This window comes from Stenella coeruleoalba, assembly GCF_951394435.1.
Source record: "Stenella coeruleoalba genome assembly, chromosome: 3".
Lineage (NCBI taxonomy): Eukaryota > Metazoa > Chordata > Mammalia > Artiodactyla > Delphinidae > Stenella > Stenella coeruleoalba.
Genome location: NC_137148.1, coordinates 6,209,175 through 6,233,243, shown reverse-complemented (window position 1 = coordinate 6,233,243; position 24,069 = coordinate 6,209,175).

Here is a 24,069-nt window from a genome sequence, read left to right as displayed (position 1 = left end):
AGCATATTTACTCATTTTGAACACTCCAGGACCCTTTACATTTCCTGTGATTTCTGAAGGATTGGAGTTTATGAGTCTACACCTGCATCTTGCACTCACGTAGCGAAGTGAGGGATCTTCACCCAACAACCTCCCTCATCAGGACATGTCACCTCTTACCTGCATTTCCTCTGTTCTGTTGTGTTCCTTGATGGAAGAGATGGAGCAGTAGAATCAGCTGCTAAGGAGTTATACTTCCTTTTCTGTCATCTGTTCAAATTAAATCATCTACCGCAAACTATGCTTTCATCTTCATTTTCCTCTTATTTTACCCCAAATATATAGAGAAAAGAGGCTTATTATTTCACTATATTTCATAAAGCCTTTTATCATGTTGAGAGTTAACCCTCCTGGAAGATGGATTATGATCATTTATCCATGTTCTTGGATCTATACAGCTTCTTTAATCTTTGCTATTTAGTCTATGAAAATTGGAGCTGAGTAGACATCTAGCAAAGTCATGCGTGCTTCACAGAGGTAGTGAAACAAAAATTAAGTACTGACCAGTCTGTGCTCAATTAAAGTCCTGTCTTTAATTTTACTATTATTGTTTAAAATTCTATGTTTACTAGGTCATACACTGTGATATAGTTCTAACCTATGCTAGAAGTCTATCCTCTGTCTTGGAAAAAAAATTAATAGTGCCTGTTTGGTGAGAGGAACCCCAGACAGGCAAGGGCAGATCTGTTGGTGCAGGTGCAGAACGAGATCAAATTCTAAGCAGCAAATCCATCTCAGGAGACTTAATTTTAAAATCTGAAGTCAGAAAAAAATTACAAGAACACAATCCTTTTCTGTATTTAATAACCACAGAAATACTGTTCTGCATATAATTACTTCATGAGGTTGTTGTCAAAGTCCATTTTGGATATCTGGATTTGAGAAAGTTTTAATGTAGCTCTCATAGAATTACAATATTTCATCTCTTAAAGCTTTTTATTGGAATTGGTTGCCATGGATAACAATATTCAACTTGATATCTTTAACTCTGAAAGTGGATCAAGCATCCACTTTTTTTCTGTTAGACCTCAGGGTCTTAGACCATCATGTTTTCTTCTCTTACCCTTTGATAAGACTAATCCAATGACTCTGGTCGATTCCATAGTTTAAAACCATGTGCACACAAAGTTCATTCTGTCCATTGGGGCCTCACTCAGAGGGCTGGGGCTGAGGGACAGAGAGGAGAGAGGGAGGGCGGGAGCTGTAACCCCACAAAACTGCACAGAGCTCACTCAGCCCAGTCAGAGGGCAGCTTCGCAGGCTCCATCAGGAGTCTGCTGTCTGTGTGGTGAGTCTCTAGTCAGGGACAAACTGTGGTGCAGAAATAATTTTGGGTCTGCCAAGCTGTAGAAAGGGAAGTAATAAAAATATAAGCACCCATATAAATATTTTCTCTCGGTGGTGGCTTCATCAGATTAAAAGCAATCTTGATGGATTTTTGTTTGTTTGTTTCTTTCTGGTACAAATAATTTTTCATGGATTTGAAAATTCGCTGAGACATAAGTCCCTCTTTTCTTGTGCAGACTGAAGAATAAACTGCCTAGCTTTGGGGAGAGAAGGCTTCTGGGTCACTAAGAAGCCAAATAGGAGACTAAGGTCTTTAAGAGGAAAAACAGCACAATCTCAGTTTTAATCATTCTCCCGACAACAATTCCATCTCTTTCCGTCTCCAGTGTCCCACTGATAGGAGCACTTGAGCTCACTGGGAGATTCAAACCATTGATTCTACTGCCAGGCCGGTTGTCTTTCACTGCTGACTAGTTAGTTGTGGAAAGAAAGAAAAATCACCTAGATGTGCACAGAAGGTAAGGACCCCACAATTCCCCTCTTTTGATTGATTTTTGTTTTTCTTAATTCTCTCAAATAAAAATGTCAAATATCTTAGGACCAAAGTATCAGATCAAACACAATACCAGTCTAATTAGCCAGGTTTTTCTCTTAGCCTGTGGCCTCTTGTCATTTCTTTTTATTCCTTCATGTGAACCATTCTTTCTTTCGCATTTGAGGGATTTCACAAGACAACATTACTTTGGGAGATGCCATTTTTCTTTTCTTTTTTACATGGCATGCTCACATTTATTTTCAAATAATAACATACCCTTAATAGCCAATAAATTAATATGTCTTGTTTTTGAAATATAGTTGATTTACAACATTATATTAGCTTCAGGTGTATAACATAGTGATTCAATATTTTTATAGATTATGCTCCATTTAAATTTATTACAAAATATTGACTATATTCCCTGTGTTGTACAATATATCCTTGTATCTTATTTATTTTATATCTAGTAGTTTGTACCTGTTAATCCCGTACCCCTCTCTTGCCCCTCCCCCCTTCCCTCTCCCCACTGGTAACCACTAGTTTGTTCTCTGTATCTATGAGTCTGTTTCTGTTTCATTATATTCATTCATTTGTTGTATATTTAGATTCCACACATAAGTGAAAACACACATTACTTGCCCGTCTCTGTCTGACATACTTCACTAAGCACAATACCTTCCAGGTTCATCCATGTTGCTATAAATGACAAAATTGGGGAAACCACTGAAGCACTGAACAATCGATAACACTGGTCTCTGCTCACTTTTTTTAAAATTAAAAATACAAAATCTTGTAACATATGGGGAGCCATTGTTGGTAATACTATACACTCATTTTTATACTTGATAAATAAAAATTTAGAAAAATTCCCAAGATTTATATTAATAAAAATACAGAATATAAAAACTCCTTTAATTTTGGATCCTAAAAATGGAATTGGCTGCTGATTCTGCTCATTCGTGTCTCCTCTGACTATTCTGTGAGTGAATCCCCAACAGCTGTAGTGTAAGATGGTTTCATTTCATTTAATTAACAGAGCTGGGTCTTCAGGGAATCTTCCCATGAAATCTGAGCAGTTCTGTAAATGGAGAAGTAGTTTCTAGAGAGGAGGCCAACACAGCCACCCACTGACATGTTCATAAAAATAATTCCATATTGAAAAGAGAGCCCCAGGGTAATGTCAGTGCAGTTTTAATCATAGCTTCTAATTATGAACAATAAATCACTTCAACAATTTTGTGTGTCTTAGATATAATAAAGGGAATAATTAACAGTCAGCAATAATTCTCAAGCTGGTAGAGTTACACAGCCAAGGAGTCTGAACTGTGTACCTCAATAAAGTAAAATACTTTGTAGAATGTCCCTCTACCCCCTCTACCTGGCTTATTATTAAAGATCATTTACCAAAGAGCATGTCCTTCTAAAATCACTCAGGCTATGACCCACCAACTGCTGGGAGGTTATCAAGACTCATGGACCACGTGCTAAGAAAACTCACTCTTAGGAACAGACAGTAACTGTTTAGGATTGTAACCTGGGTTACTACAAACCACCCTGGGAACCCGACCCCACCCTCCATGTTTATGTATGTTTGATGCAAACGCTACCAAATACTTGTACTGGCTGTACTCCTATCAATGATTTTAATTTTCTTCTTACCTTTATTGTTTTCCAGATTCTGTGCAATGGGGATTAGTATTACTTTTTTTTAATGTTTTATTTATTATTTTTGGATCTGTTGGGTCTTTGTTGCTGTGCATGGGCTTTCTCTAGTTGCATCTAGCGGGGGCTACTCTTTTTTGAGGTGCGTGGACTTCTCATTGCAGTGGCTTTTCTTGTTGAGGAGCATGGGTTCTAGGCGCACAGGCTTCAGTAGTTGTGGCATGAGGGTTCAGTAGTTGTGGCATTCAGGCTTAGTTGTTCCACGGCATGTGGGATCTTCCCGGAGCAGGGATCAAACCCGTGTCCCCTGCATTGGCAGGCAGATTCTTAACCACTGCGCCACCATAGAAACCCCAGTATTACTTTTATAACCAGAAAACGATGTTCCCTAGGAAGAATACTGAGAGGCACTCAACCTTTCCTGTATCCTGAAAGCTGCAATTCCTGACAATTTTCCCTCCTCTGGGATTTTCAGACCTGCCCATTCTCCAGTCCCCATGCTCTAAGTGGTCAGCCTCACGCCTGTCTCCCTGCATCTGGTCAACCTCCTTCATCCTCGCCTTCATCACTGGCGGAGAAACTTACTGAAAATGCAGTATCTTGGCCTCTCACCTTCTGAGATGGCCCACACTCTGTCTGTGGAGCATGTTTCTCTCTAAATAAATCCTCTTCTTAACTAAAAAAAAAATGCAGTATCTTACTGTTGCTGTAAATCTTATAAAACGCTTCCTCTGGTGACTTCATTTTGCTTACAAAATAAAGAGAACCGAACTCCTAACCTATCAGCTTATTGATCAGGCCCCTGTTTCCCTCCCAGCTGCATTTCTCCCCGAGAAGAATGTTAAAATCCAGCGGCATCAAACAGCTTATGGTTCCCCACGCGTCCCAGGTTTGTGTCAGCTCAGTGCATCTACTTATATCCCGTTTTCCTGAACCCCTTCATTTGCCTGGTTAACTTACTCATCCTTTAAGACTCTCAGCTCAGAAGATACATCCTCCAGCAATCTTTCTTCTACTCTCCCAACATCCGCCTCTGCTGGCTACAATGCTCCTTCTCGGCATTCCCCTAAATTATTTATACTTGTCACTGCGATTTTATTTCACTGTAACGATAATTTGATGTGGCTGTCATCCCTACCAGATACATGGGTTCCTTTAGGGCAGGAAATGTGCCTATTGTTTTCTTACTTTCACCTGGAGTCTTGATACACATATGATTAAAAGTCAGTAAATATTTGGTGAATGAATGAAATTGTATTATCAATGAACCTGCCAGCAGCATTACAGAATTCTTTCTTGCAACACTTTCTGGTGGTAAAAGTTAGTTAAAGGAACTTCAAGTATTTTCACGATCGTCTACCAAGAAGCAAAGCAGAGCTATTGAAGATTGCTCCACAATATCTACTGCAATAGCTTATAAAACCACAGTGTAATCAATAATTTGCATGTGGTACATGGCATAAAAGAACATTTCAGTATAATAACTCCATGTGAGACTAAGAACTAATATCACAGTGAAACATCCTTGAATACTGCAGTGTAATAGCAGAGGGTAAAATCTGCAAGATCAAAGTACGGTTGCATTGGTTATGATAGGACAGCCAACACTGCAGTAATGAAATCAGAGCTCTCCTGAAAGTAGCACAGTTTTGCTCCTGCTGTGGTTTGGCAGCCTCATCTAATAGCAACTCAGCCATCCAACTAGTTCTGCAACTTTGTCATCGTGGATTTCTTGACTTCCAGTCATGCAAACGGTGAAAGGGAAAGAGGATTGCTGAGGCATGGGTCTATGGTCACACCTGAAATATGGTCTATGGCTTCTAAATTAGTCCCACCCAGATTCTGTAGCCAGAAAACAATTACAGGTAGCTCCAGTGGAGCAGCCAGGGAAGTTGGGATGTGCTCCACTTGTCAGCCCGGGAGGAGGGAATGGGAGTGGAGACAGGATTTCACCAGACTCTGCTGTGTCGGACCAGAGCACCTATGCATGCTGGTGGGTGCTACAGAGCAAGACCCTAGAGGAATTCCACAAGGCATGCCCCAGGGCCCGTGCTGATGCAGCATCCATTCCCAGCATATCACATTGGGGAGGCCATTATTCCTCCTGGAAACTCAGTATCAGGGGTACCGAATAAGCAGCCCAATTCCATTCTTACCCCAGGACACAACGGCCACTACGCAAAGCCCCTGCAGTAACTCTACAAACTAATAACCCTAAGTTGCATTAGATAGTTTTTATTCCCAATATTTCAAATAACATCCTTCTCCTCCACTCTGCCATAATTAAGTTTATTAGGAATTGATTTTTTTCTACTTCTGCGGGGGTAAAGACATGACAAAATCAGTATCTGTGTCTTGACCCAGTAGAAATATCTGTCATGAATAATTGTAGCTTTTAAAAACAGTTGAAATGGAACCTCAGATTGAATTTGAATGCTCTTAAGTTTGATGATATAAAACGTTACATGTTTGTGTAAATATATCAGACACATAGGCTCACAATGCATTAAAAACTTGAATAGTCTGCAAGGTCACCTCACAGCAGAAAACAGCACAGTGGTCCGGACCGCTGAGAAGCTGGCAGCTGAGAGAGGACCACAGTGGAGAGCAGAGCATCTCCTGCTCACCCTGAGTTTCCACTTGGACACATCTCCAAGGGGCGTGCCCCTACCGTGGCACTTGACTGTTGGATGGTTGCTCGCATCCGTTGCTTTGGGCAGACTGGACACCTGGGTAGGGCAGAGAGCAGCCCAGAGGCTGGGAGACAACCAATAAATGCTTGTTGATAGGGTGCACTGGCTGCAGTAACCGTGACTTGGGCTAGCTCTAGAGTCAGACAGCAGCCGCTGCTGTTTGTGCCTGCCGGGTATCCAGCTTTGAGCTCATTCCATGAGGCCAGGATGGAGCCAAGCTTACTCCCAGATCTGGAAGGAGGAGGACATGGGACTTGGGTCAGCCAAGCCAAGCAGCAGATTCCCTCAGCTAGTTGTACCAAACGAGGAAGCTCTAAGTAGTGGAAAAGAGACCCCTTCTAGACTCGTGTGGAACTTACAGGAAAACAGACTCTCTTTTTCCACTGGGATTGCAAGCAGATAGAATGACATAAAGGTATAAACTTGTAGCTTCTAGGTGCCCACCTGGGGGACCTGATGACCTAGACTTAAGACATCAAGAGGTGAGGCAAGGCGCCGATGTTGGTGTGCAAGATCCCACCCCGTGCAGACTGGCTCCCCGCTTTCCAGCTACTCAACTTCTTGTTTTGTTTTGTTTTGGGTTGGTTTGGTTTTTGCTGTGATCAAAGTCAGTTGGGTTGCTACCACTTGTAACCAAAAGAACAAATACACACTGATTGGCTTAATTTATATAATCTTGCTTGATGAGGATAAGAAACAAACAAGAATCATATACGTTTAATCTTAAATATGTTAGAAAACATTTTCTACTTGAAATAAAGAATTTATAACAAAATTCGATTCTAAGATGACTGAACCACACCGATTTTTATACAAAACAATAGACTTCCTTTTGTGTCATAATACTGTATGTGTTTTATTATTTTATCAGATGTATTTAAAATGATAGCTAAAAACCTTGTTTCATTAAAATACATTGAATTCCAACACTGACCAAGTTTTCATGTTTCTTCAGCAATTTGGGAGGTGAATAACTCTGTTCTTTTAAAACTGAGCCTCTGTAACCTATATTCCTCTCTTGAGTACATTTCTAAATGTATTATAAATGATACTCATGTAACCATATACAAATGCCAAGTAGGAATTGTCTAAATAACATTTTAATGAATAATGAATATTTTGTAACCCTGCCTAACATCTCCATCTATGTGTTGATGGGAGACAAGATCCTCCTCTGAGTACACGGGTCCCTAGGAAATCCATGAGTGGATTCCCAATGGGTTTGTGAGCCCAGGTGTGGGGTGTGTGTGTGTGTGTGTGTGTGTGTGTGTGTGTGTACACATGCACATGCACATCTCAATGGAGGCCATTCGTGGAGTTTCATCAGACTCCTGAAGGGGATCTATATAAAGAAGAAAAACCCCTGAAATGGGCCAGACAGTCTCCAGTATCTCACTTTATTCTTTGTTTTTACCTGACATGTGGGCAGACATTTCTAAGCAATCTGCCAAAGAATCTTGGCATAATATACTATTATGAAATCAGTATTTCGATAAAGTGAAATACCCGATAAATTGAGATTGTGACTTCGTAGCCCGAGGTCCCGCTTCAGTGGGTGATGACAGCATGTGTGATGGAAATGGGAGAGGAAGGCCGTGTATGAGCCATCCTCAGAAAATAGGAAACAACTGTGACGGCAACATGCAGGACGCCTGCCCTCATGTCTCTCACTTACAGTGAGATGTTCCTCATTTGTATTTGCTACTAGTCTTGCTTATGCTTCTGTTTGCAGAATGGCCACTATCTTTGAGATGCTCCATAGAGCATCTGTGGTAGGACACTTCTGCATCCTCTAAATGCACTGAAGGATGCTCAGCAGGGCCAGGCCTCCCTCCTGACGCCTTAGGGAGCCTGGCTGGCCTTTATTGTCTGCAGCCCTTGGTACGCAAGCGTCTTCAATTCTCTCACCTGGTTCTCGGGGGTGGGGGGGTCCTTGCTTCTAATCTGCCCTGTTCTTAAATACCTTCCGTTAAACCCTGGAGATGTATCTCATCTCTCATTTCCTTTTCTTACTGAGGGACTCAACAACACCTGCCTCTATGTACACAGCTTTCACTCATTCCTTAGCAAATACCTTTGACATCTCAGAGATTTCCAGTCACTGGTCTCTGATGAAGATCAGTTTCTGAGCTCCTGACTCATATGTATGTCAAGTTAACCTCCCCACTTCCATGTCCCAAGTTCATCTCCAAGTCATCATTTCCTAAGACAAACTCAGGTGTCTGTTGCTCCTTGGCTGTGATCTTAGGCAAACAGCTTGTCCTCCTCATAATGCCTCAGTTTCTCTTTTGTAAAGTGGAGGTGGCAGTGAGGCTGGAGAAAGATGGCACATGTCCAGTGCTTAGAACAGCCCTGACAGCAGGTCTTAACTGATACGCTGGCCATTTCCCGTGTTGTCCTGTCTCAAACGGCACCTTTTCCAGACTTCTCCCCCTCAGCAAATGGCACCCCCAGCTGCTAATACCCACACCCCAAACCACCCCTAGCCTCTCATGTGGATTACTGAGATCTGCAATTGTCTCCAAAATATGTCTTCAGTACACCATGACGCCTCCTCTCCACTGCTCTCTCCCATCTTGCCCGGGTTGCTACGAGCGTCCTGGGTGCCCCCTTCCATTCCTGTCCACCTCCACCCCATTGCACAGAACCCAGACATAGACTCATACAAATATGCCCGCTTGACTTCTAACAAAGGTGCGAAGCAATCCAATGGAGGAAAGATAGCCTTTTCAGTAAACGGTGCTGGACGAGAGCACATCCACGCGTGCCGAGGACAAACCCAGGTGCCAATGACAGCAGGACTCCGCCCACTGGCTGGACCCTCATCCTGTCTATCCCCACACACCACACAGCAGGGAGTAAGACAGACGGGCAAACACGCTCCCTCTTTCTCATGGAAACCTGTCTGCATTTTCTTCTCCTGAGGGTCCTCAGTCTCTGCTGACTCTGAGGCAGGTGTGGCCTTATCCACAGCCAAGTGTTCTAGCCTTTGTCTTAGACACCTTCTGCTCCTTTCACTTGGGGCTCACTTACAGCTGTCAGCAATCTTCCTCCTGCCCCCAGGTGCCCCCTGAATCTGACATGGGTTCAAACCTCACATGGAAACAGAGACCCCATCCCTCCGCCCTGGGTTCTTTCCTATCCCTAGTGTTTGCTTCACCACCTCACTTCCTCACAGCAGTTCTCATTTCTCATGGCACCTGCACCGGCCCTGCTCCCCTCCACCTCAACCCTCAGCATCCCACCTTTGCCCTCACAGCCCCACTGGAGAGCCTCGGCAGTGCCACCTCTTCCTCATAAATTCTGTCCCCATTCACTGAATCCCACCAGGTATTTGATCTTCCTTCTCTTTCTTTTCTCTATTCAGACACCCAGTTACCCTAGCACCATGTGTTCAAAAGATATTGCTTTTCTCAATCAGTTGCTTTGACACCTTTATGAGAAATCAATTAATCATGTAATTGAAAGTCAAGCCCTGGACTTTTTATTCATTTCGTTGATCCTTTTATTTTTTATTTTTTTGCTGACACCACACTCTCTTGGTTACTACAGATTTTTGTAGCTTTTAAAGTCATCGATTATAAATCTTCCACCTTTGTTCTCCTGCGAGAGTATTTTAGCTGTTCTCAGTTGTGTTTCCATAACATTAGAGTCAGCTTGTCACTTTCCAAAGAAAATCCTCTGGCGATTACGATTAGGATTGCCTTGAATCTATAATTATTTAGGGGAGAATTGGCATTTCTGCAATACTGAGTTTTCTGATCTGCTAACAAGGCGTATCTATTTATTTGCATCTTTGTTCTTCAAAATTAGGGATGGCAGCTGTCACCCATCATTACCAGACTCTGGGCTTTCTCACCATCCTGTTTGGTGACTTTCTTCTTCCATAATCGTTTGTGTAACCAAATATCTATATTATGACATATTTGAAAGAACTATTTCCTAGCTGGATTCTGAATGACCCACCCTGGAACTTTCTCTTTCCATCTCTTCCTACAAATATGTAGCCAGGTACTTCCAAGTATCAGTGTCCAAGGTATCTTTCTGCTTAAACACCTGGGAGGCAATGGTGAATCAATACTTAGCGGCTGACTTTGCCCTTGTTTAAGCCTCCTTTTAGAACGAAAATGTTAGGAGAAAATGGAGAAATCATGTAAACATACATGATGTTAAAAACAAGCACAAACAAGAAAGCCTGTGAGCAAGCCTAACAGGAAACCATGAAATGGTCTTGTAAAAAGAATGTTAGAAGTGGGATTGACATGTACTCACTGCTATATTTAAAATGGATAACCAAAAAGGACCTACTGTATAGCACAGGGAACTCTGCTCAATATTCTGTAACAACCTAATTGGGAAAAGAATTTGAAAAAGAATAGATACATGTATATGTGTAACTGAATCACTTTGCTGTACACCTGAAACTAACACAACATTGTTAGTCAACTATACTCCCATGTAAAATCAAAAGTTAAAAAAATAGAAAAAAAAGAAAGAAAAAGTGGGCTGTAGCTGCTATTTTATCAGCACAATTGCCAAGCTTCCTGCTGTCTGGACAGTTAATGAAGTCTCACTACAGAAACTCTGCCTTCCCAGTACGTGCACTCCAGTTTGATTTCTGCGCTCACAAGTAGTTTTTTAAAGGAAATTTCCATTTTCATGTTTTTCTTTGGGGAAACTATCTTGATATTGAAAATATAGGACTGTTAAGAGTTTGACAAGATAGTTCTACCAGAGTCATCCTGCCTCTGGAAGCAGCAAAGTCCTCTGTGTCCAGCACTAATCAAAACTGATTCAGGAGAGTACGGCTGTCATCGCGCGTGTTTGACAGCCTGTGAATAAAGCATGGGAGTTTTAAGAATGTAGGTGAGTTGTAGAACCCTAATTAAAATAAAAGCCGCTATTATGGAACACTCAGACATCTAATTTTTAAGTTTCCTTTTTTCCTGTTTATAAAAGGGAATCCTACTTCATTTGAAGAGATTAGAATGATACAGAAAATTTAAGGGTAAAATTAAAAGTCCATGTCATCTCATTACCCAGAAGAAATTATTACTAACATTTTGATATTTTTCTAACCAATAATTTCTAAAAGCTCTTTTAAAAAGTAGATGCATCTCACATTTTGAAGTTCCTTTTCATCATTTAAAGCTACAGCAGTTCCACTGCCTAGATTCTAAGTGTTTACAAGTGTTATTTGAATTTCTATGTGCTTTATTTTATGCTACATTCTATGGTGGACCCTGAATAGGTTATTTGTAATATTGAACTTTATATGTTATATTGCTAAGACCACCTGTACCAAGATATTGAGATATCTTCTCAACTGCAATTTTACATATTATATCTTCAGGAGTTATAATTGCTGGTTCAAAGAAAAACATTTTAGAGTTTCTTGTCACACATTTCCAAGTAATTTTACAAAAAGTAAGTACCAATTCCCACTGCCAAAATGTGCGCATCTCGCTATAACCCCACTGATACTGAGTGTTATCAGTATATTAATCTATGTTAGACGCTATCTAATTTTTATTCTATTATCTTGTTAAAAACAGAGTTGACAAATAAAATTGTAAGATATTTAAAGTGTCCATCGTGATAGTACATTATATATATATATATATATATATATATAAAGAATCCCTCTCATCTAGGTAATTAGCACATACATCACCTCACACATTTATCTTTTGTATGTGTGTGTAAGAGGACATTGAAGTTCTACTCTCTTAGCAAATTTCAATTATACAACACAGTAACACACTGTTATCAACTGTAATCACCATGTTTTACATTAAAGCCTTAGACTTTATTCATCTGAGAGTTTGTACCCTTTCACCAACCTATCCCTATTTCCCTCAGCCCCTGGCAACCAATTTTCTACTCTTTGTTTCTATGAGCTTGATTTTTTAAAAAAATTTTAGATTCCACATATAGGTGATAACATGCAGTATTTTTCTTTCCATGCCTAGCTTATTACACTTAGCCTAAGGCCCTCAAGGTCCATCCAAGTTGTCCCAAATGGCAGAATTTCCTTCTTTCTCATGACTGATAGTATTCCATTGCATCATAGATAGTATTCCATTGCATCCATCCATCCTTTGACAGAAACTTAGGGTATTTCCATGTACCCATGTAGGGTATTATCCTTTGGATAAATACCCAGAAGTGGGATTGCTGGGTCCTGTGGTAGACCATACAATTACCTTGAATTGTTTGTCTCTGTTGAGGAGTATGGAGACACATTTTAAACTCTTCTTAGTAATTACAGTTTCATTGCTCTGCTCCTTTTATAGTCCTTCCTTTCCTCACCCCTCAAAAGGGTCCTGAGTGATTTTTTAAATATTTAGCATGTTGATTCTTTATCATATCTTTCCAGATATTTTCGCAATGTTTTGATATAGTTTAGGTTATTTTTATTTTTTAATTAATTTATTATTTTATTTGTGGCTGTGTTGGGTCTTCGCTGCTGCGCACGGGCTTTCTCTAGTTGTGGTGAGTGGGGGCTACACTTCGTTGCGGTGCGGGGGCTTCTCATTGCGGTGGCTTCTCATTGCGATGGCTTCTCTTGTTGTGGAGCATGGGCTGTAGGTGCGCGGGCTTCAGTAGTTGTGTCTCTTGGGATAGAGAGCATAGGCTCAGTAGTTGTGAGGCACAGGCTTAGTTGCTCTATGGCATGTGGGATCTTCCCGGACCAGATATTGAACCTGTGTCCCCTGCATTGGCAGGTGGATTCTCAACCACTGCGCCACCAGGGAAGCCCTAGGTTATTTTTTTTCATTGATGTTCTAAATTTTTATGAAGGCAAAATAAGTTTCCTTTGTAACTCAGAGATTTTAAAAACAAAACTGATACAATGTTCTAAAGTACATATTTCTCATGAAAAAACCTTATATCAATGTTATTATTTCTCACAATATGACCGTATGGGATTCTGGGTATTCTTTCAAAAATATCTCTTCTCTTAACCATAGAGTTTTGACATAGAAATGAAGCAATATTCTTATAAAATATCTAAGTGATTTTGTTTTATTTTGTTTTCCTTATTTTCCAGCAGACCTCCATGGCCCCAAATTCCCTGTGGTCTGGCACATGAACTGTTATGTAATGTTACCCAGACTGAGGTTTAAAACTGTAAAACTGCATGAATATTAAGACTATAGGTATACTTTTAAGGTAAAATTTGTAAAATATACATGTGTTCTTACAAATGCTTTTCTAAAATATAAAAAATAAATTCTTTTATTTAAGAAGCAGGACATGTCATCTGACTTGACTCTATTCTAGTCAACTACATTCCAAAGGAATCAAAGTTCCCAGCAGTTTCTTTTTTTTTTTTTTAAATTAGGACCTTCTTTTAAGATACTGAGAGAAGCTGCAGACCCCATTCCAGAATGATTCAGTTACACTGAATTTTCTACATAATTTACAGATTTTACAGAGATCTACCTAAGAATCTCTATTATTCTTTCATTTCATCACAGAATTAAATTATATTTTAAAATATTTGATAATTTTTTTCCAGTCATATGTGATCTGCTGAATGAGGACATTTATTTCTGTTTCTTCCTCAAACTCTCCTTTTGTCAATAAAAAATATATATTATGCATAATATATAATAAAAGAATATATTAAATCAATATAATAAAAATATAAAATTGTCTATAATGATATATAGTAAAATAATATATACACACATACGTACACAGTCATATCAACACACAAGGTCAAGTACAACAGGGGAGGAGATAACAAAGGGTGAATGGCCAACCTGATGTTGAAAGATGGAAATCCTTGACTTAGCAGAGCAGAGCAAGCTCACCCTCAGTGCCTGGAAGAAGAAGACAGCGGGGAGCAAACGGACTAAACAAGAGAGCCCAGAAGGACCATTTGCTCCAGGCAAAAGTCAGTAGAGCCACAATGTGAGATGGTGGGGTTAAAAAAATAAGAGGAAGATGGTTTAAAATCAGTATAAAGGCTTTAAGAGCCTTACAATCACCTCTTTTTTGTTTTTGTTTTTTTTTACAGATGAGGTAAACTGAGGCACAGAGGTGTTAAGAAAACTGTCCATATCATATGACTAGTGAGTGGTTCGAGAGACCGTGCTCATAAACACTTCATCTCTCAAACAGGGGATGCTGAGATCTTCAGGTGGGAGAGGTGCCTGCATTGAGAATCAGACTTCAACAGCAACCCTGGAAACTAGATTTCAGTGAAGAAATGGCTTCAGAATTTCCAGGCATGCTTGGTTGTTATTTCCTGGTTGTCAATGGGGTTGTTATAGCTCAGCTGCTGAACCAAACATCCCAAACTCACAGTCTGCTTTTCTCACGTTGATGTCTAGTAGTCCTGGACAGGTATGGAAGCCGAGGCGACCATCAGAAAACCCAAATTCCTCTTCTTCTACTGTCTGTCTTCCTCAGCATGTGACTCCCACCAGAGGGTCCAAGATGGATGCTCTAACACATACAGTCATGTCTTCACTCTAGTCGGGGGATGGGGACAGCAGGCAGCAGGGCACCTTCCTCCCTCTTACATGCTACAGGGAGCTCTTGCGGCCACATTAACACGTCAGGGAAACCGGGAAAGCAGTCTTTATTCTGAGCCTGCCGGATGCCTGCCACAGTTATTAAAGAGAGAAAGCATAAATGGATGTTGCCGGAAAAGTAGCTGTTGGCCATTTGTGGTCTCCAAATCGCTAGCATGCTTGAACACTCTCTTAGTGAATTAGCGAATGTTGTGCTCCGCCGAAGAGAGAGTGAAAAAGAAACAGTAAGGTGTGGCATCTAGGAAATAGGTGATCCAACATAGGAAAGAGGTAGAGAGAATTCCCAGGAGGCTGGAGAAGGGCAGGCAGGTGTGGAAATTGTGCAGCAACTGTAGGCTTCAACAGTGCCGGTGAGAGCAGTAAAGACATCTGAGTCTCCAAGAAGAAAAACGGCTCTGAACCATTCCCTGATGTGCTTGGCTGAATGGAGAGCCAATGCTGTCAGAGAATTAGGAAATACATATTTAAGTATGCAGGAAAGTAAGTAAATGAATCAAGACAAGTAATTATAAACTCTAGGGGGGAAAAGGGACAGCTTTTGTGTCCCTTTTATGGTGTGTGATTACACTATGAATTATAAGATTATATAATAAGCAGCTGATAGTGGTATTGTGGGTTGAATTTTGTGCCCCCCCCTCTCCGGATTGATATGTCGAAGGCCTAACCCCTAGTATGTAACTGTTTTGTGGAGATAGGGTCTTTGCAGAGGTACTCAAGAGAAGATGAGGTCATTAAGATGGGGTCTAATACAATATAACAGGTGTCCTTATAAAAACGGGATTTGGACACAGACACACACTCTCAGGGAGAATACCACAGGAAGATGGAGAGGCAGAGATGGGGTGATGCTTCCAAAGCAAAGGAGCCCCAAGGATGGCCAGCAAATACCAGACACTAGGGGAGAGGCATGCAGCAGACTCTCCCTCACATCCTCAGAAGGAACCCGCTCTGCCGGCAGCTTGATTGCAGACTTCCAGCCTCCAAAACTGGGAGACAATACATTTCTGTGTTTAAGCCTTCCAGTTTGTGGCAGTTAGTTACACAGCCCTGGAGAACTAACAAGATTGGTTGAAGCAGAACTGTGATACCAATTTGATGGGAGGAAGGGGAGAGTGTGAAGGGTAAACTCATTTTCCATAGAAAACCTAAGACAGAAAAATCAAGTTTCTTCAATAAGTATGAGATCTAGAAACAGTGACGTCAATAGCAGGAGAAACAGCTGACATGTGAGCTGTTGGCCTTTGAGCAGTGTAGAGAAACAGGAGGAGGGAGGACTCCAGGTGCCGTCCCTGACCTCCTAAAATACGCATAGGAAAAGCGCACGCATACCACAGTACGTCAATAATAACACGGAACAAGGAGCATCTCTAAGATGTTTCAGGTACACGGGGTGATGCTAGGGCCACACCCCTAGCAACATGCTGTTCAGCGGGCTTTCTCCCTCTGCATCCCAGCCCCTCCTCTGCCTCTGTCATCATCCCAGCCACTCCTCGATGGGCAATTCTGACACCTGAGAATTTCCTGGACCCATGAGACACAAGCCACAGCTTCAGAAACTTGGCCCCCTCCTGCTTCCGTCTGGATGTGTGTAAAATTTGGCAGCGCTAATCTTAAGTGTTATGTTTAATTGGCATCAAGCGGAGTCTTCAGACCCCAGGAACTAGCAACTCTGTGCTGCCTCGAATTCCTTCAAATGTTCGAAGTCCCCTTCACGTAAGATGTTCAGTTCCTACATCACGTCAGCTCAGGAACAGCTCTACAGTTCAGATACAAAACATTGACTTTTTTGATGTAAAAATGGTACAGGTAAATCCCTTAACAGCCATTCCCGCCGGGCCCCCCTAAAGATGCCCGCCTTGTAGAGGAGACATATTTTGTTGTCATTCTCTTTGAGCTCTCCACTCGGGTTCTTGGAATCTAAGAATCTTCCCTAGAAACTTTCTGACACAGGCAGATTTTGGATGTGCTGTTTGCCCTGTTGTCCCCTACCGGATCGCAGCCAACCCCACTGAGGCTCCACCCACCGAGACCCCGCCTTCCTGAGCGTCGCATCTCCGGTGCCGCCCCTCCTCCTCTTGTTCCATGCAGGCTGCTCTGGCTTCTCCTGATGCCCGAGGCCTGCCAGAACGTGTCTCCTGTCTGGGGAGGCCCACAGCTCACCCCACGGATGGCCTCTCACCCACTATGAAATCCAGCTGTTAGTCTCAGGCTCCCTGGACCTGGCTTTCCGGAGGGCTGCGGAGTGCCTGACAGGCAGCACGTGGGTCCCAGTGGGTCAGCACCTGCTGAGACCTGCCCGACTCCCTGTCTCCTCAGCTGACACCACCCAGACACAGCATCTGATTCTCCCTCCAACGTACAAAGATGGCTCATGAATGAAGGGCAACGGTGTGGGTTTGTGAGTGAGGGATTTTGACAGGTTTGAGACATCTGGGGACAGCTTGAGCCTCTGTAGCTTTCGTATTCTTTCTGGGCACAGGAATGACACCATACGGATGAAGTCGTGGTGTGGCTACTGCAGCTCCCCTCTGCAGTGACAGCAGCCCTCTCCCGTGGGTGCCAACACCACTGAGAAGTGTGATAGTGTCCTGGTGAGTTTGTGGGGCATCTCTTTTCAATTTGGTCCTATTCAGATGCGGGGAGATTGCTACTACCATGGTAGCAATGCCTTAACCCCATCCACTTAATCTCTAAGTGGGAAAAATAGGCAGAAATATCTAGCTGTGGAAGAAAGTAAACAATTTTCTCCTGTGAGCCATGGTTTAGGAAACACAGGCTGAAAATGGTGATGCCTTAAAAATAAGCTGACATTTGTGAAAAAGGTAAGAAAAGAAGATTTAAGTTTGCAAGCTAATTAATACAACTCTGTATCATGTAGTCCTTCCTCGGGCTGCATAAGGTTTTACTGTGAGTTACGGAGAAAGCAAGATTGGAACCCCCATCTCCTAACTGTCTAGTCTGCATTTTCAAGGGCTTTTTGCAGTAATTCCTGCACACACTCCAAGTCCAGCCAACCTCAGACAGATGGGGTGCAACCACGCCAGGACATGGTTGGGACGAGGAGAGAGGAGGAAAGTTACATCTTGTACACACTCTATGCAATCCTTGCTTCCTAATCTCTTCCCCCAACCAATGTAGGACTTGGAAGACCCCACATGTATATAAAGATATGTATCCAAGGCAACTCTGCCAGGGGCAGGAGTTTCTTGGGGGCTACTCTCTTTCCTCCTTAAGAGGCTGGGAAGACAACAGAGGGAGAGGAGGTAGCTGAGGACACAGCAGGAGAAAACCTGCTGAACAGCATCTTGAATGGAGTGGTTCAAACATCACCCCATCTGGGCTGATGTATGTTAAAGATGTTCTTTTCCTTTTAGTTTTATCAGAGTAATGCACGTGTTTCTGTTTTTTAACAAAGCTGAGTTTTCAAGAAAGAGCTGTGGATACTCAGGTGCAGAGGGCAGTGTCCGAGAGGCAGAGGGGCAGTCCCAAGCTGGCTCAGCCGTGTTTCCTGGGTTTGTGTCTGGGTAAGAAAGGAGCAAGTGTCCATGCACAAAACAGCGACTGTCAGAGGACTGCAAACGCGGATGAAGAGGGACTGGGACATTCTGTCCAGCAGGATAGGGGAGCTCAGGAAAATATCTTCCAGGAGAAATTAAAACTCCAGACCTGAATTTTGCCTGAGTCAGGAGTCCAAATTATTCTACACATGAGGTGTAGGAAAATCTAATTAGAGGGATTAATATAAAAATTGGTCCTAGGCCAGTGATATTGCTGAGCCATCTGGAAGAATTAAGTAGAAAGCCAAAATTAAATGGAGGGATACTTCACCCATTGAGGCTTTGTGGATTGACATACAAAATAAGAACCATTTCAAAGTTTAAAAACACATGGAGAAGACCTCTCTGAAAATCCTAAGGAAAACACAGCAACTAGTGTATCAGAGGAACCTGAAATTGTAAAATACCAAACTGAAAAATTTTACAGTGAATAGGCTTCAAATCATTAGGAAGATGAAGGTAAGTTGTATAAACCTTTTTTTAAAATCCAATTAAAAAAAGAAGATAGGTATTGTGCTAAAAAAGTTTAGTCATAGGGAGAAAAAAATAAAATCAGTTCTCTGCCCACAAAATAACAACAGAAATATTCTAGAGGCATAAAAGATCTAATAGTGCATATGAAACTTAAAAAAATGAGAGTTCTGGGTCTACGTGGGGATGTAAACAGGTGGAAAAAGTGTGGCTTACACTAGTACGACAATGAAGTTGTACCCATCAGAGAGCTGCAGTCACAGAGTAGCCAAATAACTCCAAATCTGGGGAGAGGCCAATGCCTAGAGGTAGATGAGACCAAGTACTTATTGACCTGGGTCACATGCGGCTGGACCCCCTGGTAAGTAGAATTCTGCTGCAACAGTCAATGTACTGGTGAAGGCCAAGTGCAGGCTGGAAGGAGGGTGTGCAGCCCCTGGGAGAAGCAGATAACAGGGGTGGGAAGGGGTTGCCCATTCTTGAAGGCCTTTTATCATGCATCCCATCAGATGCTAAAGGGGAGACAGGAATCCCAAGAAACTACTGTGGGAGGGGCACAAGAGTCCACCTGGATCCTGCTTCCCCATGGAATAAAAGTCTAATCTGTGGGGGTAATTTAGGCAAAAAAATAGTGTCTTGCAGCTGCAGGAAGGGAACAGAAGAAAGGCCTTTAATCCTAAGGTCGGGGGGTAGGGGCAGGAATACCAAAGGGGTCCATAACTACAGCTGGAAGATGGACAGGAGCCACTCATGGAGTCCCTTCCCCTGAGGCCCAGGACACAAGCCCGTCTAAGACTGAGGGTTAATCTGAACATCAGAGAAGTCCATCCACCCCAAAACAGGGAACAAGCATCGATTAAAAGTAATTGTGGAATACTTCTGGGAAATAAACCAGAGACAGACTCTCTCTCTGAAGATCAGGGGAAGGGGAGTCTTAAAGCTGAGGTGGGGCAGTTTTAAGGTTTCTCCTTTTTAGAGGAGAAACATCTAGAAAGCCAGCATCCATAAAACAACAAGGTGTTGCTAGAAGAATTTGAAGCCTGTAGTGATTGAAGATAATCATAACAACAGTCCCACTCCTAAGTAGATCGAGGGTCAGCAAACCATGGCCCGCAACCAGATCTGGCCCACTGCCTGCTTAGTGAACACAGTTTTATTGGGACACATCCACACCCACCTGTGTACCTATTGTCAGAGGTTATTTTGTAGAGATCTTATGATTCACAAGTCCTAAAGTACTTGTTACTTGACCCTTTCCAAAAGCTTCTGCTGATCTTTTGACTAAGTTAAGACAAAACTCCCCGGGAAGGGATGAGTGTAAGAAAAGATGTGCCTACTTCCAAACATAAAACTATTTATTCAGTTTCTACAGCACTATGGGCATCTTTCAACAAAAAAACTTCAAAGCATAAAAAAGCAACAAACTTCCAAGAAACAGAACAATACATAAAACCAAACTCAGATATGAAGCAGATGTTGTAACTATCTGACTAGGAATTTAAAATAACTATTACTAATAGGTTTATGTTGAAGAGTCTAGTAGAAAAGGCATATAACATGAAAGATGAGATGAAAAATTAGCAGAGAGATGGAAACTGTAAGAAAAAAATCAAATAAAAATGTTAGAAATGAAAAACACAGTAACAGAGATGCAGAATGGTTTCCATGGGCTCATGATACAGCTCAAGAAAGAGTCAGTGTACTTGACAACATGTCAATGAAAGTTATCCAACTGAAAGTCATAGAGGAAAAGACTGAAAAATAAAAAGAGCATCCAACGCTATGAAAAAATATCAAATGTTTGGATATGTGCATAATAGGAATCCTAAAAGGAGAAGAGAAAAGAGTGCATAAGAAATATGACAGTTTTCTAAAATGATTTATGGACACCAAACTACAGATCCATAAAGCTCAGAAATGTTAAGCAATATATAGTAAAAACAAACAAAAAAACCCACAAAACATCAAGATATATATTTTTCTAACTGTTGAAAACAAAAGACAAAGAGAAAAACATGAGGTTAGACTGAAAAAAAAATACATTAAATAAAGAGGATCAAAGATAAGAATTTCAGCAGAATGCTTATCGGAAACCATGTAAGTAAGAACATAATGCATTGACAACTTTAAAGTCCTGAAAGAAAATAAAATCTGTCAATCCAACATTTAATAGTCTGTGAAAATACCCTTTAAAAATATGATGAAGTCATATGAAGATGATGAAGTCTTTCTCAGATGAACAAAAACTGAGGAAATTCATTGCCGGCAGATCTACTCTACAGGAAACGTTAAAGTATGCTCTTCAATGAGAAGGAATATAATATCAGACAGGAACATGAATCTATTAAATAAAAAAAAAGAAGTGTGGAAAATGTAAAAAATGAAGGTAATATAAACTTCATTTTCTTTTTAGTTGCTATAAAGGATAACTGTGCAAAGCAAAAATTGTAATATTGTATGGTGTGTTTATAGTATACATAAAAATAAACTGGCAACAATATCACAAATAAAAGGGAAGAATTTATATATAATTATATTTATATATATTATACTTATAAGAATATATAGTTGTAAGGTTCTTACACCACATATGAAGAAGTATAATTTTAAGTATATTATTAACTGAATACAGATTCTGATTAATATCTACATTTTTAAACCCTAGGGCAACCATCAGAAAATTTTTTTTAAAGAAGTATAAATTATAACTCAACAATAGAAATAAAAATGGAATTACAAAAATTGCTCAAATAACCCAAGAAAAGACAAGAAAAGATGAAAAAATGAACCAAGAAAAGATTAAATGAGTAGAAAACTGCTAATAATGTAGTATGTTTTAATCTATATCAATAATTACATTTAATGTAAATGGTCTGAACACACAAAGTGAAAATACGATTAGATGGGGTAAAAACAAGGCCCACCTCTATGCTGTATATAAGAAATTCACTGTGAATATAAAGACACAGATAAGTGAAAACTAATAAGATGGGAAATGATATACCATGCAAACACTAAACAAAAGAAAGTTATAGTACTTATATTTATTTCATATAGTACGTTTGAAGTAGACGTCAAAACAAGGAAAATTATCAGAGTTAAAGAAGGACATTACATAATGATAAAAAGATCAATTCTCTAAGAAGACATAATAATAAACATGTGTGCACCTCACAAAGGACTTCAAAATACATGAAGTAAAACCGATAGAACTAAAAGAAGAAGTAGACAAATCTATAATTAGAGTTGGAGTTTTCAACCCTCCTCTCTCTCTGTACTTAAAAGAACAAATAGACAGAAAGTCAGTAAAGATATAGGAAACTCGAATGAACAACTTCATTAAGTTGATACTTTATTGGACAACAGCAGAATAAACCTTTTTTTAAGCATACATGGAACATTCATTGAATAGCTCACACTCTGGGCCATAAACAAGCTTTAACAAATTTAAAAGAATAAAAAGCATAGTTAAGTGTTTTCTCAAGTCTTGACTTAAAATTAGCAACCAATAACAGAAAAATATCTAGAAAATCTGCAAGTATTTGGAAATTAAACAATACACTTTGTAATAACCCATAGGTCAAAGAGGAAGTGCACAGCAAAATTAAAAATAGTTTAAGCTGAATGAAAATTATGAAAATACTACATTTCAAAATTTGTAGGATAGGACTTCCTTGGTGGTGCTGTGGTTAAGAATCTGCCTGCCGATTCAGGGGACACAGGTTCAATCCCTGGTCCTGGAAGATCCCACATGCTGCAGAGCAACTAAGCCCGTGCGCCACAACTACTGAGCCTGGCTACCACAACTACTGAAGCCCATGCACCTAGAGCCTGTGTTCTGCAACAAGAGAAGCCCCTGCTTGTTGCAACTAGAGAAAGCTGGTGCGTAGCAATGAAGACCCAACGTGGCCAAAAATAAATAAATAAATAAAAATTAAAATTTAAAAAAATTGTAAGATACAGTTAAAAGCAGTGCTTAGAGTGAAATTTATAGCAAAAGCTACTCATATTAGAAAAGAAGGAAGCTCTCAAACCTGTAATCTAAGCTTCCACCTTAAGAAACTAGGGGGAAGAAAGAGAAAATGAGATACTTCACTCCAGTTGGTAATTTGGTTTCTCACAGAGCTTACTGGTTAGCAATTCTGAAACAAACAAACAAACAAAAATCAAATTAAGGGAAATCTCCAAAAACAAAACTGACAAGTGCTCTTCAAGCTCATCAAAGACAAGGAAAGCCTGAGAACCTGTCAAAAATTGAAGGAGACTAAGGAGATATGACAATTAATTGTAATGTGTTTCTTTGCATTGCATTCTGAAATAGCAGAGATATAAAGTTTAAAACAAAATTTAAAAATTTGAAATGCAAATGAAGTGCTTAGTATTATCCCTGTTGATAAATGTTGCTGCAGTTTATTCATTTTTCTCTTCTATTTGGTATTCTATTATATGCATAAGTTATCAGGTGCCACAGAGAAAAAAGTTTACAAAATATTGACTAGCTTAATGATATTGTATATATATATATGTATACATACATATAAAAATAAATGTGTATGTGTAATCACACATACATATCATAGATAAAATCACATTTATATACACTAAATTATAAAAACTTGCATGGAAATGAAATATCTCAACCTCAGGAGATTAATTATGTATATGAGGGAATGAAAAGAATTTTAATGAATCTTTAACATTTTATTCCTTTTAAGAAAATTCATAGGGATCCTACACTAATTTTTCAAGTTGGTGGAAAAAGACCTTGTTTTCATCTTTTCTTTACATCATTAGAACTTGAAAGGTTTACCACAGTACTATCATCATGTTTTGTTGCAGATATTTTATTTGAAGATAGAATATTTAAGTCCCTTAAATACAGAGGGATTCCTTTCCAAAGAGCTTTATATAAGCTCTTGTTTCTGAACAAAAACAGACAAATTAAAATCAGTAAACTAATAGATTTTACAGACATACCCAAGAGCTGGTCAGCTAAAAAAAAAAAAAAAAAGAAGAATATCACAATGCCCTAGCTTATCTAACCAAAATATGGAGCATGTCCACAGATAAGCTTAGGAATGAAACTGGACTCATCATCTTTGAGGCAGAGGAGATAGTCAATGTTTAAACAAATCACGTGGTCACTGCCAGAATCTCTTCCATCTCTTGCCACTGCCTGTGGCCACCCGCCTCTCCAGAGCTGGCTGCTGATGGAGCTAAACCAATGGGTATAGCCCCAGCTCATGCAACTAAAATAAGCAGAAGGAAGTTCA